Consider the following 17,894-nt stretch of genomic DNA (forward strand, 5'->3'; position numbering starts at 1 on the left):
AACCCATCCTGTTGTCATAAGTTCTATCCATATAGTTTGATTTTCCTAGTCAAGTTAATTTTCAAAACAAAACAACACAAAACAAAGAAAAAACCTCTGCCTCAGCAGAAGAAACATGGGCAGGAGGTGGGTTTATCATCACTATAGGGAAAGCTGAACTTTCCTTCTAAAAGCTCAGTAATTGAGTTTGCTGAAATAAATTCACAAGAGACAGACTGACAGGAGGAAAGGCATACAACAGTATTAATGTGCAAGTGCACAAAAGGCATACAAAGTTTGAACACCTGAAGAAGGGCCAGATGGCTGAAACTTAAATACCCTCTTCATAAGGGAGAGCAAAGTGGGGGATGTAGACAATTTTAGAGGAAGAGTAAATGGTTTTTAGGGGAGATATATGGGCTCAAAGAATAGACAATAGCCTGGGACAAAGTTTCTCTGGGCTCTGGGGTAGATGGTGACAAGTTATGGGAAGGTGAGGGGCAGAACTGCACTGCAAGCAGAGGTTGTCTTGTTATGCTGATAAAGTCTCTCAGGTAACAGGCCTCAGAAGAATTGATAAAAGATCTGTACAGATGGGCATGGGAACAGCCTTCATGTTCTTCAGTGACTAATCCCCTGACAATGAGATTTCAGACAGGGCTTTGAAGGTAATTGTGTTTCTTTTGGTAGTACTGTCCTCAGTCAGATAACTTCCCTAGGGAGAGCTCCTCCTTGTGCTTGGAGGAAGAAAAAAGGAAGGTCAGAGACACCTTGTTTCTGAGGCAGCTTCTAAGGCCTTCTAATTTCCTTTAATTCAAAGTGCTTAGCATGCCAAAGGACCATACTTTGGGGTATTGTTTTCTGAGCTTCAACACCACCTTAGTCTGAATAATCAGGCCTGGAATTTAAGCAGAAGAGTTCGTTATTCTAGCTGAGATCCCAAAGAGATGCATTCAGCAGTGACACCACCCTTGCAAAATTATAACTGAGACAGTGAAAGAGATCTGAGCTAACCAACTCAATCTTGCTTCCAACCTCCAAGCTGTCCTTGTTCATTCCAGGGTGTAGGCCAAACTTACATTGGGAGGCACTAGTTTATAGTTTGAAACAAAGATGATAACAGCCCTTTACCCAAACAGACCCCTTCTTGCCTCTGGACTAGACTACCTTTATAGGACTAACCAATTAGCCAAAAGATTGAAAATTTTGGCTTAGGTGTCATACAATTGGAGGCTACAAGATTCTGACCCTACCCAAATTGCTCCTGGGAATAACATCACTATTGGAAAATCTTAGATCAGTGCTTGAGATATTTTGCAGACCCTGAAATTGATGGACCAGCTGGCACCACCCAGACTGACAAACTGGCTCATCTGATTTTGTGCCCCCCTACCCCAGGAACTGACTCAACAGAAGAGCGCAGCTTTACTCCATATGATTTCATTTCCAACACAACCAATCATCACTCCTGACCACTGGCCCCCAACCCACCAAATTATCCTTAAAAACTCTGATCCTTGAATGCTCAGGAAGACTGATTTGAGTAATAATAATTCAGTCTCCTGCACAGCCAGCTCTGTGTGAATAACTCTTTCTCTATTGCAGCTCTCATGTCTTGATAAATTGGCTCTGTCTAGGCAGCAGGCAAGGTGAACCCACTGGGCAGTTACCGTAGCCTCCACCTAATAGAATTCTAATTCGGAGACTCTTAGAAAGAATGAAGCCTTTCAGCCATCAGCATGGGAAGCATTTTGCTTAGCTTATCTCACCTAGGAACCATGCTCCACATAGTGTTTCATCCAGCTCCATCTTCATTAATTGAGCATATGGGGACCCACTTGGAATGAAGAGTCAGTATAAAGAGTAACTTGGGCCGGGCGCGGTGGCTCACGCCTGTAATCCCAGCACTTTGGGAGGCCGAGGCGGGCAGATCACAAGGTCAGGAGATCGAGACCATGGTGAAACCCCGTCTCTACTAAAAATAGAAAAAATTAGCCGGGCGCAGTGGCGGGCGCCTGTAGTCCCAGCTACTCGGGAGGCTGAGGCAGGAGAATGGCGTGAACCCGGGAGGCGGAGCTTGCAGTGAGCCGAGATTGCACCACTGCACTCCAGCTTGGGCCACAGAGCAAGACTCCATCTCAAAAAAAAAAAAAAAAAAAAAAAAGAGTAACTTGAAGACATCTGAGATTCAACACGTACAGAAAGGAGCCTTCTTGAAGCATTCCTTATCTGACTAAAAGCAGGATCCTCCGGTAGATGAGATTGCCATAAATTCTCTCTTTAGGGCAGGTCTTTGGGAAACAGACTAAGAGTTAACCTACCACAGACTCCCTCTCCCAGGGAGTTTCATGACCATGAAGAAGACAGAAAGACCACTTATCACAAACTTTCTTATCTTTAATTTGTTCACCTAAAAATCCATCTATCATTCCTAAAGAAACTTATTTGTAATTCGCATAGATGCCTTTTCTTCCATCTTCCTTTTCTCTAGTAACTGAAGTACATAAGCCCCACATTCTAACCACTTCTTTACTGAGCACATTTACTGAGCACTCCTGCATGTATGCCCATTATATGAACAAATAAACTTGTTCTTCTGTTCATCTTTTTTTTTTTTTTTTTTTTTTTTTCCAGTTTAATTTGCAGGCCTCCTAAGGAACACAGAAAAAGTTTTTCCTCCTCCACAAACTCCTGCTGTGTTCATTTGAACTAGGCATAGTGCCATGTACTGGGGTTGAGGTGTGGGGAACATAACCCACAAATATCAATGAAATATAATCTTTGCCCTTTAGGAGTAAATGGGAACTTCTTATTGGTGGAAACTGTTCTTTGCACTAGTAATGACCCATTTCAAAGGGTCATCCTTTCAGATCCTGTTTGAAGGTCTTAAATGCTCTTTTGAATTTGGGCTGGGGAGACACGTGGTATGAAATACAATGGAGATACAGGATGTTAGGTCAAACATGAGAAACATGGTGCAGAGCTTTACCAGCTGTATGAGCCATGAAGTGCCCCAAGAACTTGGACAGCCCAGAAGTCTGTCACTAATCTTCCCCATTTGAGGAAGAGCTCTTGGCTTATGTTAGCATATTTGAGTTTCCCTGCAATCTAGATTAAACTCCTTTCAGAGGTGTTACAGAGCAGGGGTCCCCAACTGGTACCAGTCTGTGGCCTGTTAGAAAGTAGGCCACAGAGGGGAGGTGAGTGGTGGGTGAGTGAGCGTTACTGCCTGAGGTCTGCCTCCTGTCAGATGAGCTGGGGCATTAGATTCTAATAGGAGCATGAACTGTGCAAGTGTGGAATGTAGGTTGTGCACTCCTTACAAGATGGAACAGTTTCATGTTGAAACTGTCCCCTCCTCATCTGTGGAAAAGTTATCTTCCATGAAACCAGCCTCTGGTGCCAAAAATGTTGGGGACCTCTGTTGTAGAGTACATAGAAAGAACAATCAACATCTTTGCTAGAATGTATACAGCTTCTGAAGGCGAGGGAAAAAAAACCATTTTCCTCTCTCGTTCTAGGTTCAGTGACTAAAGCCCATAAATCAAACTGATGAAAGACAGATTAATGAGAGAGAGAGAGAAAACAAAAAACAAAAAACAACAAAAAAAGTTCTAATTGTATATGTATGCAGCAGAGAAAAGAAATGTGACTCCCAATCACAGAAAAAAAAAAATGTGGCTCAAGGAGGCAGCCAGATGATTGAGATTCATATACCCTCTTATTAAGCAAAGGAAAAGGGGCTTGGGGCTTCTGTATGGGGAAGACAAGTTATGGGAAGGTGAGGGGAAGAAATGTATAGTAAATAAGGATTGCCTTGTTATGCAGATAAGAGTGTCTCAGTGATAAGAGTTGTATCCTGAGTAGCTTTCTTCCTGGTATGGAGGCACTTTTACAAATGAAAATCTCCTTATTAAATGTAAATTTTCTTTACAAAAGGGAAAATTTATTCTTTAGTTTTAGGCAGTTAGAGGAAATTAGAGCTCTTCCTCCATCTGCTGGTTCTCAATTGCCTTTAGCTCAAAATAATCCTCATGCCAAAGTGGCATATATTTTTGTGGGGGGTGGTAACATATTTAGCACCCTTCATATCCAAGCAAATCTAGACTCAGGTTAGAACATTTTCTCAAATGATGATGCATTTGGCTGACTAGTTGGCTAGACTGGGCAACAGATTTAAGAGTATTTGAGAAAAGGTCACTGCTCATTATGGCCTCAGCTATCCTGACACGCCTACCTCATGCTCCTTTTAAATTTCATACCGCTAATTTCCATTTAAACACTGCCTTTTCTTAGGGCTTATTAGATTAGTTGTCTCCGGGCATTATATATTCAGCATTTTGTCTGTGTTCAAAATATCAGCTAAAGAGAAATTCTCCAAATTACAGAAGACATGATGGCATTCATTCTTTTAACAGCCTTATCTCACTAGTTTTGTGTTTTGCAGAGGAGAAGGCAGCTAGATTCCCTTCCTTTCATGTAACAAAACATAGAGAATAATAGGTCTTACAGCAAACCAGAAGCAAAATTACAATGAAGACAAATATTTGAGAATGCATCCAAGAAATTTTTGGGAAAAAGGTGTGCCCTGGGAAAATAGATTCCAATCAACACAAATTAATTTCTAGGAAAAAATTGTTAATATTTCCCCCCTCCTTTATTTCAGCATTGGCATTTTGATTATGGAATTCAATTCATGCCACAGAATGAGGGCATGGCTTGACCCTGTCCAATGCAAGTCTTGTTTGGGATGAAAAATAAAATTTGGTGCTAATAAGGTGTCCGTACCTTAATGGATGAGAAATGAATAAGTTCTTCTGGTGCAGGTACCGTGTCTTATTCATCTTTATTCCTCCTGAAATGACAAGCCCAGTCACCTGTACATGGCAGATGATTGATAAAAGTTTACTGAACTGAATTACTGAAGACAAGTGAATCTTGGGATTTGACGTGTGCTCTTAATCTTTTGAGGCTGTTGTCAAGGACAAGCATGAGTCTTTTCTGGGAATGTGTATTCCTTCTTATTTTTAACTGTGTACCTGAAGGTTTATACATGGTTACTTAATCAGCATGGCGTAAAATCCAAGGAAATAGCTCATTTACATTCTGCTTTATTTAAATTAGACCTGGGGAGATCTTACTCAGCTTACTTCATTATTAATAAATAATGAATCTATTCAGGAAGGAGACGTCAGTGCTGGGGTGAGGGAGGGCTAGCTGCAACCAGGTAGACTGCTAACATTTTAGTGAGGGCTGAGTACTACAAACACTGTGTATGAGCAATTTGTGGAGTAAGTTTTAATTGTAGCCTTGTCTTGGAGTCAAGGAATGACCAGATCAGTGATTGGTTGTTTCTATGTCTCATACCCAGAGTCTAGTTTTCCCCCTGTTAAAGTTATGACCAGGAAACAACTGTGCTTTCTGCAAAACTGGGAAAGCACTTGCAATGGTCAGGCTTGAGTGTTGTATGTAGCAAAGCAAAGTTGGCGGGTGCAGAATGAAAGATAGTGGTCACTTCTCCACTCAGGATTTATTTTCATTGTTTTTAGCTGAGAAAATAAATGTGGAGATTTTTCAGACAAACATGGTTTCTTGAAAATGCAGGTAATTGCTCCCATTGGTGTGCTCTGAAAGCACGGCGATACTTGCTGGGATAGATCACGAGCTGACATTACATTTCCAGGCTGGAGAGCTGGCCTTTATCAGAGCCTCAGAGGAAAAGGAGGCTGAGATTGAATGAGGCTGCAAAAGAGCTGACTGCTGAGACCATCACTTTTGCATATAAATTTTAGATCCTTTAATAACAAGAAATGGTCTGGGTGCATTAAAATTCCACATTAGGCATTTGCTGGCTGTAGACGTCCAGGCAAGTGTAGGGGAGAAAAAGATAATTTTCTTTCTACCCATTCTGAGTTCTTAGCCAGGACACACTGTAACAAAAGATGGCTTAGCAAGAGAAAAACACATAGAAGTTTATTAACATGTCTGCTTCATATATACATGAGAGTTACCCAGGGAAAAATGAGTAAATTCCAAAGAGATAGCTTTGAGTTCAGACATAAATACCATCTTTAACTGAAACAAAGAAGAGTGTGGGAAAGGCCGGTTATGGGGAAGTAACCAGGAAAAGCGTGGCAAACCAGGGTGAGGTTTATTATGCAGATTCGTCAGTGCTCTCTCCATTGTTACATCTCTAGTGATTTAGACTGGTACAGAGAGGAGACACTTTTACAAATGGAGATTTCCTTCATAGATGTAAATTTTCTTTATGTAATTTCTGCTCTGTTTTCAGAGTTTCTCCTATGTCTGCATTTTCTCAAAATAATCAGCTCTAAATAATTCTTATGCCAAAGAGGCATATTATGGGGTGGCATATTCTGTTCTCCTACATGCTCCTTGCATCCCTTAAAGGGTTTTTTGTGGGGGGTGTTAAATTGTCCTACTATTTAAAAGCATCTACTCTTAGTTATATAGTTCTCATGTGTAAATCTTAAGAGTGCAATTTAGGGCAGGCATGGTGGTTTACGTCTGTAGTCTCAGCACTTTGGGAGGCTGAGGTGGGAGGATTGCTTGAGCCTGGGAGTTCGAGACCAGCCTGAGCAACACAGCAAGACCTCCATCTATACCATACACACACACACAAAATAAAATTGTTAATGCAAATTAATAATCTGATGAAAATCTTCCCACTTCTTTTTGGAATGCCAGAGCAGTGAGTCACTAGAAAGTGTTGCAGGGAGGGGAAGTGGCTGCATCCTTGAACTCATCACTCATTGGCACACCAGTTATCTCTGCCTTGCAGAGAGCCAAGGCGTCCTTCAGACAGGAAATAGGATCTTAGTGGGTGGCCGCCAAGAGTGCACAGACTTTGAAGCAGGAAAAGACAGTCTCTAGAGCAACATGGAAAGGATCCAGGTAAGGGAGCTTCCGTCGTCAGGGCTACAGTGGCACCAAGGGGATGCAGCAGAGGGGCTGACTTAGAAGAAGACTAGTTTCTTCCCAATGCCACCCATCCCACCACCCACGTTCTAAATGGTTTTGTGGAAGTGAATTGCTTAATTTCCCATCTTTCAGCCTTTAAAACATATTTTTCTCCCTCAAGTATTTGTTTTCAGGCAAAAGCCAGCCTCCAAAAGCCCCTTGGTTCTTCTCTATCTGTCTCACCCCTTCTGCCTTGTACACCAGACTGCCAGCAAGCAAGCGGGGAAGTGGAGAACAGCTGGGATCCTCCAGTGAAAAGGTGGCTCAGTGCGAGAGATGTCAAGAGGCTGGGATTGGCGCCCATCGGGAGGCGCAGAGCTCTCTCCCTCACGCTTCCTGGGAAATGAAGGAGAAATAATAGGCAGCCCGCATTTGCAGCCAGCCAGCCTGGGTGGTATTCCGTGAAGTGAAGCACTCATAAATCCCTTCTGGGGCCAGAGCTGGTTTGACAAGCTGCGGGATTTGGGTGGCCTGCCTGCTCTTTGGGAGTGGCCTTGGGAAGCTGAAGAAATTGAATCAGGACCCCAGGCCCTTTACAGACTCCCTTCTACACTTGGTTGCTGATTAGGAACATTATGTGGCATTTAAAATGGCACAATTATCTTCCTTTGGTGGTTCCTAGCTAAAAGTAGACTCCTATCAGCCCGTGACTGACGACAAGAAGGCTCTTCGTCCCTGTTTTTGAAATAAACATGGGTATAATGTGAATGTGTCAACTACTTATTTCCTAAGGGAGTCCAATGGATAATTTTTAAAATCTAATTTGGACATATTCATAATAAGCATCATCCATTTTGCTAAGTTCTTTCCTAAGGCAAATAAATACAGTATTGCAATTGCTTTCTTTGTTCTTGTCAGAATGTTTCAGGTTTAGATTTCTCACCCCAGGGGAAGAAGAATGTGTGTACAAGTACATTTGGCAAAATTGGTTTGCAAATGTAGAGGAATATGCTTCTGAATAGAGAGTTTCCCTCCCATATTTTCTTATGCTATGGGTTGGAAAGGTTATGTTTCCCTATTTGCCAAATGTAAACACAAACAGGCAAACAAACACACACAATTTTTTTTAAAAAAATTTAAAACAATAAGAAGGCCGGAAGCAATCTGATTTCAGTAATATTTTCAATAAATTAATGGCCTGTATATGTGGCAACAGACACTTGGAAAAGATCAGGCCAACAGATGGGCACAAATAAAGCCACAGGAAAACTGGGAAGGATGATAAATATTATCTGCAGGACATTTTTATCCCCCTAGTTAATTAACTATCCTGCTTTTCTTACAACAGCTATGCTTATTTTCCTTTTTACTACAAAATTGTTTTATTTCATATTGCTTTCTTTCAAGCTTTCTCATATTTCCCTCCTGTGGGGTTTGTTTTTTCTTTTTTTTTCTCTATCCCAAATCTGCTTCAATTTTCCATCCTGTGTTCTCCCTCACATCTCCTTCAAGGAGGTTTTTGCAGGGAGAAAGCAAGGACATTTCCTTTGCCTCTTGTCAGCTTCTTAACAATTTTCTTGCTATTAATGTCTAACAACTTTCCAGCCCCAGGGAATACACATACCTCCTTTTTCTATAAATTCTTGTGTGCTGTTCTCACTGCCCATCGTTGAAAATGCAACATGGCATTATTGATCTTACTCTCACTCTCTTTTTTTTCCTTTGGAAGAATTCCACAGATGAATTGGTTCTGCCCTGTATCTTTGAATGGTTTTTATTTTCTAATATCCAGTGTGGTGGCCTGGCAGAGACATTTAGTTGAAAGAACACGGGGCTCTGGAAACAGCCAGTCCTTGGTTCATATTCTAGTGTTGTCACTTCTTAACCGAGTAACATTGGCTAAGTTCTTTTGTCCCTTTGAGCTAGTGTCTTCATTCCAATACCTATTCCAACCATCTGAGTTTGCTAATGGGTCTCAGGGAGATGTAAAACATATCACTTGGCACCTCATTTCCTTTCTCTGATAGCAGAAAGTGGGAAGGTCATGACCAGTCAAGGGCCCTCTGAGTCAATCATGATTTTTCCTTCTGCAGAGTGTAATACCTTCCTTTCTTCATGTCACAGAACAAAAACACAGTTGGTGAGTCAAAGAAGACCTTTCTGTTTTTTGAATAGCTTTGACTAGGTACAATTCTTGTAAAGGATTCTTCTTTGGCCAGAGAAGCGCAGATTTGAGGTCCCATGGTCCAGGAGGCATCTGGTATACCTCTCTTGGTATGCCTACTGTCCCATTTTATTGACATCTCTCCTCAGAGTGGTAGAGAATAGGAGATGATGCTGGAATTCTCCTTGCTGAGTATCAGTCTAGCATTGGCGGAGGGTCAAAAACTATAATAAAACTCTCTAAGGATTTGTCTAATTTGAATAACTTAGATCTGAGCCAACTATCATCTCCTTGGAGAAACCTCCCCTGACCATATGATCAAAAATACTTCCCCCAGTCACCCTCCCATCACCAGTCATCAATGTGCTTTATCCTCATCCCAGCACTCACCACTATCTGAAATTACTTGCTCATTTATGTGTGTACTTATGTTTCTTGTTTGTTCTCTCCACTGAAACAAACTCTATGACAGCTGGATATCTACTCTTATTTTCTTTTCTAAGCCTCATTGCTTAGAACAGTGTATGACAAAATGGCCCCCAATAAATACTTGTTACATAAATAATTAGACTATAGATCTCACTAATGTTGGAAATGACCTCAGCATCTATAAAGGAATGAATATAGCAAAAGATATAGTTCTGGCTGGGCTCAGCTAATCTCACCTGGTTCATCTACCCGGCTGGGCGTGTATGACAGGACAGAGTTTCTTTTTTACATTTGAACTGCATCCTAGTTGAACACACTGATGTAACCATAATGAAGTGACTATTCAAGAAGGACCAGGCAGTGACTGCAGTTTTATTTATTTCATGGACAGTAATCACCACAGTTGATCATGCCCCCTCCTTTTTGAAGACACTTTCTTACCTGTGTTCTCTCTTGAGTTTATCAGCACTGGCACCCCACTTCAGTGTCCACCATTGGCTCCTGTCATCTCCCCAACCTTGACTCTCTTCTCATCTCTGTCATCGCTCGTTCTCTAGGTGATTGTTTTAGTCACATGGCCTTGTTAGGGGTCAGAAGCGCATACCCCCAAATGTGGTGCTTTTACATGCTAAACTGAGGAAGCCTCGCGGTCTCTCTGATATCTCCCCACTCCTGACATCTCTCCCCAAATCTTTATCTGCCTAAGATCTAGACCTGCCAAAAAGAACAATTGTTTCTTCTTCCCCTCTCTGTAAGACCAAGAGTGTAATCACACCTGAACAGAACCTTTTCCAAGAAAATGTACACGTTCATACAAGTTCATCTCTGTTCCCTGAGCCACTCATCCTCCCTAGTAATCTCCTCAACAGAATCGCTCTTCCCTCCCCTCCTGTAACCTGCTCCACCAGGATGGTGTGTAAGTTTCTGAACGCTGTTGATGGGTGGGCAATCCCTCGGTGGTTCTCCCCATGTGTATACATTAAATAAATTCATTTGCCTTTTCTCCAGTTAACCAGTCTTTTATGAGTTGATTTTTCAGTAAACCCTCAGAGGGTGAAGGAGAGGTTTCCCATTGGCCCCTACAGCCTCGGATACCTTCCCATTCTGACAACCATAACATTATATATTTAGCCTAGACACATATTTCCAGGATGTGTGACATCCCCATTTGGATGTTGAGGTTGATTGCATGATGTCCACAGCCTTTGCCGTGTGACTCTGCGTTCCCTCTCACTGAGAGGCAGGATCTACTCTTCCTGCCACCCCTGTGGAATCTGGGCTTAATCTGTCACTTGCTTGACAGGATGAAGCCAAATTCAATGTATTGTAGGGAAAGGAAATATCTTTTTCTCACCTATCACTATGTTCATGACTGAGGCCCCTATAACAAAAGACAGATTAAAAAGACAAAAGCAAAAACGTGTGTTTAGTGTAAGTTTTGTGTGACTTGGGAGCCTTCTGAAGAAACAGTTAAACTTGTGTATTTTTATGCTTAGGTGTAGGAAGAGAGGACAATCATGGAGAAATATGACTGGAGGACAAAAGGGTGTGATCTGCTAGTACTAAACTGGGAGGAGCTTCGCGAGGCTTGTACATTCGGATTTTTCTCTGTGTCCCTGTGTCTTCAGAGATAAGGATGTTTCCTTTTCTCTGGGTATATGAAGGGTATCTCTTGAATGAGGGTCTTATGATCTGCTTCACAATAGAAGGGCAGGAGAAGGTCAGAGAGTGACCTTCCTAGGTTTTATGACCTGCTTCAGGGGAGAAGAGTGAGGGAGGAATGAGAGCGATCTTCCTGCTTCTGCTGTTTTCTCAAATGCCAAGGTGCCATATTTTGGGGTAGGATATTCTGAACCCCATCAGTGTGCATGTACTAAGCCTGGTCCTCAAGAATACTTGTGTATTTCCACTATTGTCTCTTGTACTTCTGCTACTACCATGAGAAGCACAAGGTTAGGCTAACCCTCTGGCCCTGAGAGAATGAGAAGGCAGGGCGCATTGGCACATGCCTGTAATCCCAGCTACTCGGGAGGCTGAGACAGGAGAATCACTTGAACCCAGGAAGCGGAGGTTGCGATGAGCTGAGATTGCACCATTGCACTCCAGCCTGGGCAACAAGAGCAAAACTCCGTCTCAAAAAAAGAAAAAAAAAAAAAAAGGATAGGATGAGAAATTTGCAGCAGAGCTTCCTAAAGAACTTCAGTCAAGCCCTGTTAGAGTGGATCACAAATCCAGCTGAGATTGGCTGAGCCAAGCCCTAAGCAGCTGACTCTCATTTAACCCCCAGACTCGTGAACTGTAAGAATTATAGCTTTAACCCATTGAGTTTTTAAAAAATTAATTTTAGATTTAATTTGCATAGTATAAATTGCATACATTTAAAAGGTTCAATGAGTTTTGACCGTGTATACATTGGTGATCTCAAATACTTGGCATTGTCAGTCTTTTAAATTTTAACCATTCTCATGGAGTAGGTAGGGGTATCTCATTGTAGTTTTTTTTTGCTATGTTTGTTTGTTTGTTTGAGACACGGTCTTACTCTGTCACCCAGGCTGGAGTGCAGTGGTGAGATTTTGGCTCACTGCAACCTTTGCCTCCTGGGCTCAAGCCATCCTCCCACCTCAGCCTCCCAAGTAACTGGGGCTACAGGTGTTTGCCACCATGCCTAGCTAATTTTTTTGATAGAGATGGGGTTTCGCCACGTTGTCCAGGCTGGTCTCAAACTCCTGGGCTCAAGCAATCCACCCACTTATATCTTTAGCCTAGATACCCCAATGTGCTAGGATCATAGGTGTGAACTGCTGCACGTAGCCCTCATTGTAGTTTTAATTCATTTCCCTGAGGACTAATAATGTTGAATACCTTTTCATGTGCCTATTGGCCATTTGTCTATCCTCTTTTTGTGACTGTTGAAATCTTTTGCTCCTTTTAAAATTATCTTCATATTCTTGAATTATTAGAGCTCTTTATAGATTCTAGATACAGGTTATTTGTTAGATATATGTGTTGTGAATTTTTTCTTCTATTTTGTGGCTTACCATTTTGAATTCTGAATTCTTAACAACATGTATTGTTTTTTCTTTTATGCACTGTGCTTTTTGTGTCTTATATGCTATTGAGTTTTGAGGTGGTTTGTGACTCACAATTAACTAGCGGAGACAGAAATCTAATCAATATTTCAAAACCAATGTTTCCAAAACTGACCCTTCCATCCCTCTAACCTGCTTGTCCGACAGGTGTCGTCATCTCCAAAAGTGTAATCCATTCTTTCAGTTATTAGGCAAAAAACTTTATTCTCTTCTTCCCGCCCCACTCTACGTGTAATCATCAGCAAATCCTGTTGGAGTTCCCTGCAAAGTATACCCATAACTCCATAACTTGACCATCTGTCACCATCTCAACCACTGTCACCCTGGTCCAAGCTGCCATGGTCTCTGCCTTGAGTTTTTGTAATCATCTCTGAACTGACATCCCTCTTTTTGATTGTTGCATCACGATCTATTTTCAATATGGAAACTAGAATGATGCTTCTAAGATTTTAAGTCTAATTATGACTCTCATCTTCTCAAAATCTTCCAGGGTTTTCTTTATTCAGGTTAAAACTCAAAATCCTTGTAATAACTCACAACACCCTGCACAGTCTTTCCCCGCCTCTACTCTCTCTGGTATCACTTATGACCACTCTCTTTAGCTGTCACACACTGCTCATGCCCTCCTGGACTGCTTGCTGCCTCTTCAATATTCTAAGCAAATATCTTCTCAAGGCCTTTGCGTCTGATGCTCCTGTATCTGTAATAGTTTCCTCCCACATAGTCGTGCCCACAAATTCCTTTATTTTCCTCAGGTCTCTACCCACCACTTTAACATCTGACATTACATGCTTTATTCTTATTTTCCTACCACCTGATTTTTATACATTTGTTTGATATTTGTTTCTCTTCACCTCTTTTTCCTGTACCCTGCCAAATCTTTAGAATGTAAGTCTCACCAGGGCAGGGATGTTATTTTGTTACCGGTGGATCCTCTGGGCTTGAAAATTATAAGCTTTTTGAGAGTACAGTGTTAGAGTGTTAACCTGTATATAATAAATGACTTAAAGTTTAAAATCAAATTTATAATTTTTGATAAATAGAAAAAGTCTGAATACTCTCTACAAGTGGAGAATATGTTTACAATGTTGATGTCCTTAGCTGGGCACAGTGGCTTATATCTGTAATCCCAGCACTTTGAGTGGCTGTGGCAGAGGATCCCTTGAGGCCAGGAGTTCAAGACCAGCCTGAGCAACATAGTGAGACCCCCTCATCCCCATTTAAAAAATATTATAAATAAATAAAACATTGATATTCTTAAATAGTCCACTTACCCTCTAACACTTATCCTATATTTCTGCTATTGTTTACACCTAAACTTCCCAAAAGTTGCCTATATGCATAGTTTCCACTCCAATTAATTAATCAACTGAAAGACTCCTCTTGCCATAAGGGTCAAGGAATTTTCCAAGGTTGAGGACAAGGGTCAAGATTACAGTAGGCTGGTACAGTGAGTTGGAATCACTTCTTTTGAAAGTTTACTGATAACAAAGTGGACTGGAGAAAAGAAAGGCCCATGAATAGCTTTGACAGATTTCTGCTGGATTTTCTGAATTTCTCATGTTTGCTCTAGATAGTTTTTATTTTGTGCTTGGGTGAATCTGCTGTTTCCTTCCTCATATGTGTATTTTAGTTCAGAGTTTGTTTTTCTTTTTTTAAGCGCTCTTATCCTAACAGATGTTTTTAATATATCATGTCTTGGTTTTGTTTCCAAGAGGTGATATGCTGCAGTTTATCACTGAGGTCCTGAGATGGTCCATACTCTAAGCTTTGTGTCTACTGTGGGAGCAAAGGGAAAACTTCCCCCTTGCTCTCTGAAGAGTCATTGAAAATCAACTGACAAAAGGCAGATTGGTAGGGAAAAAAATCCATACACACTTATTAATGTGGGAGGCATGGGGAGGAAATCACCTCCCTAGTGGGGCACAGAAGCTTATATACGTTTTTCCTTAGGGGAAGGAAGAGATGTGAGATGAAGACAATTCTTTTGAGGACCAGTACCTCATTGTTCAGGAGAATGACTGGACCAGGGACACAGAAATGAACTTGTAAATGATTCTTTTTGGAATTCGAATGAACTTGAGAAGCAAGCATTGTCTTGTGAAAAAGTCTATTCAGGTGTGCTTGCATTTTTCAGTCTTCTTTTTTAATGAGATTTCAGGGAGGGGATATATCTTAGTCTGTTTGTGTTGCTATAAAGAAATACTTGAGGCTGGGTAATTTATAAAGAAAACAGGTGTATTTGGCTCATGGTTTTGCAAGCCGTAGAAAAAGCATGGTGCCAGCGTCTGCTCCTGGTGAGGGCCTCAGGAAGCTTCCTCTCATGGCAGAGGGGAAGGGGAGCCAGCATCACATAGTGGGAAGAAGGAAGCAAGAGAGAGAGACAGAGGGTGTCAGGGAGTTCTCATGGGAGCTAAGAGTAAGAACTCACTTACTGTGAGGATGGCACCAAGCCCTTCATGAAGAATCCACCCCCGGATCCAAACACTTCCCACTAGGTCCCACCTCCAACATTGGTGATCAAGTTTCAACATGAGATTTGGAGGGGACAGACCTCCAAACCATATCAGGATAGAAGGCAGTTGTGCCTTTGTTAAGAAGCTTTCGTGGTCAGATAAGGAAATTCCAGAGAGAGTTGCTCCCTGTACTTGGCAGAGAGAGGAACAAGACTAGGTTAGAAGGGCCTTGGTTCTGAGGCCTTTCAATTTTTAAAAGCACTCAGCAGACTCAAGAGCCATACTTTCATTTTTTGCCCCCCAACACTATGTAGCTCACCAATGGGAAACTGAGTGGACACATACTGATTTCCAGGAGTGTTAGCTAATGAAGACAGAAAGAGGTGCTATGTCAGGTAGATTGGAGGATGAAGGAATAGAAAACTTAAATTGACTTAATAATGAACCAATGATCTCACACTAAGAGGAGTCTAGAGGTAGGGTGGGCCTCAGGATCCACATCTCTGTGACGCTTTTGCCTCTGCTCTCTTCTGAGTGTTGGTCTCATTCTCAGGTTGGCATCAAGATGGATTGTAATTCTAGGCATCATATTTGGACACAACTGCATCCAGAGGAAAAAGGACCATTCCCTTCCAAACTTCCACTGTCTCTTTCTAAGAAGTGAAGAAACATTTCCCATATGCCTTTCCCACCCCTGTCCCCAAGCAGATTTCACATTTTATATCAACAGACAGAAGTGCACCATGTGCCTACCCAGTCTTACACTGGCGAGGGGCCTGGGACCCCCATGATTGCCTTAGACTTCTCAGGGTCTCACCCTGGAGGTTACATTGGGATCATCTTCCTTTAAGCCACGCAGAGGGGTACATAACTGAACAAAAGTAAGGTTTTGTTCAGTAGGAAGAAGATGGAGATTAGAGTAAAAGCAGATACAACTAACTGTACCTGCTACAGATGCCCATCCAGATCCTACCACATTTTGTACGTAAATGGAAAGTAAAAGTGAAAGTGGATCCATGTGGAGGTCAGTTGATGGTTGGCTTTAATCCATCAGAGGAGGACACACTAGGTTAGAAGTGAAAATAATCTGTTTCTGCAAGTTTGGAATATGTAAACTCAAAAACATCCATGTAAAAGCACCAGTAAAATCTTACTTTGCATAAAGATTAAAATGATGTTAATCTGGGCCGGGTGCGGTGGCTCATACCTGTAATCCCAGCACTTTGGGAGGCCGAGGTGAGCTGATCACTTGAGGTCAGGAGTTCAAGACCAGCCTGGCCAACATGGTGAAACCCTGTCTCTACTAAAAATACAAAAAATTAGCTAGGCATGTTAGCATGTGCCTGCAGTCTCAGCTACTTGGGAGGCTGAGGCATGAGAATCACTTGAACCAAAGAGGTGGAGATTGCAGTGAGCAGAGATTACGCCACTGTACTCTAGCCTGCGCAACAGAGCCAGACTCTGTCTCAAAAAAAAAGAAAAAAAAAAAAAGAGAGAGAGATGTTAATCCACCAGGTTAAAACAAATTATCAAGAGTCATGTAATTTTTTTAAAGCTGATAGGCAGAGTGAATATTGTAGTCTTTGCTTATACTTTTGCAACATGATCATTTGAGCTGGTAAACAGATAAACCAACCCAGTTTTGCAAGATTCAATGAACCATGCTGTTGTTTGCATGTTGGGACTCCTGCGAGTGATTTTAGTTACTATTATGCTATTGTTTTAGCATTCACGGTTATTATTATGCAAAGTATTTTTACAACTCATAACGATGTCATTCAAATGTTCACAAAATAGGGATGCAAGCGTTTACATTGCAAAATGTTCCCCCAAATCAACAGCATTTGAAGGGAAGTTATATGTGATAAGACGCCAGGAAGGACGGAAAACGACTACTCTGAACCATGGTGCAGTTAATATGGGAGACAGCACTCCATGAAATATTAGATGTAATGCTGGGAACAGGAAAAACAGCTTTAAAGCAAAAAATATGTTATAACTTGTAAATGTGCTCTGAGAATACATCTGTCTTATTTTATATTTATTCCCTTGAGAAAATCATTCTTGAATTATGCAAGTTCGAATTATACAAGGTCTGGCAAGACACGTCTTTTGTATGAAATAAGACCTCCCCACATTTTTATGACCAGAAATAATCCAACTTTTAAAAAAAGTCAGTGCTGCTTCGCACTTAAATAAACAAGTTCCAGGTTGTCTTTTTAATAGGAAAACTGCATTTTTAGATTATATAATCCATCAGTCTGAATTGCTTAGAAAGTGCTTAGCAAAGTCCTATGTGCATATAGGTGTAAAGGAAATGTTTTTTAGTGATAAGAATCAGATAGTTAATATTTCAAAAGCATTTTGTTCACACAGGTGGAGAGCTAAATTAATTTCCTTGAACTGTATAGGAGAATGGACAGGTATCAATTTAATTCAGCTTCTTATTAGTGTAAAACCCACAGGAATGTTACCATGTAACAGTCAGCTGTCCACATGATTTATGCTATTTATTATTTTTAAAAGGAGGAATGTTTTGCATTTCTTTTTATTTCCATGTGATAACCTCGGCAGAGTGAAATACCATTTCTAGTTTCCATGCTGTAATAAAAACAGGTTTGGCTTTTCAAGTTCAGTCGTGTGATTTGTGTGTGTAGTTTCAATTTGTGATGTGTCAGCCAGTGAACAGCTGATTTAATAACAGTTAAGAACCTCTACTACATAGGAATGACTGAAGTGATGTTTCTCTAGATCAATAGTATTGCCTGGTTTTACTAAGGAAATAAATCATTTTGCCACATGGTTGCCAAAATGTGAGAGGTTTTTGGATCGATGACACAAACCTATGTTATCTTT

General features: G+C 41.2%; 1 long non-coding RNA gene across 4 annotated transcripts in view; it reads left to right on the forward strand.

Moving 5' to 3' along the window:
- Positions 1-17,894, forward strand: part of LOC141409035 (uncharacterized) — a 183,575-nt gene that overhangs the window by 140,083 nt on the left and 25,598 nt on the right. The window contains exons 1-2 of one of the 4 annotated variants that reach the window (XR_012427146.1): positions 6,819-6,894; positions 7,082-7,801. The exons of 2 other annotated variants lie outside the window; for them this stretch is intronic. This is a non-coding gene — a long non-coding RNA (uncharacterized lncRNA). Of the gene's footprint in view, positions 1-6,818; positions 6,895-7,081; positions 7,802-17,894 lie in introns of those variants that run through there. One more of the 4 variants, XR_012427147.1, reaches the window with a different exon arrangement.

Source organism: Macaca fascicularis, chromosome 18 (assembly GCF_037993035.2).
Source record: "Macaca fascicularis isolate 582-1 chromosome 18, T2T-MFA8v1.1".
Taxonomy (NCBI): domain Eukaryota; kingdom Metazoa; phylum Chordata; class Mammalia; order Primates; family Cercopithecidae; genus Macaca; species Macaca fascicularis.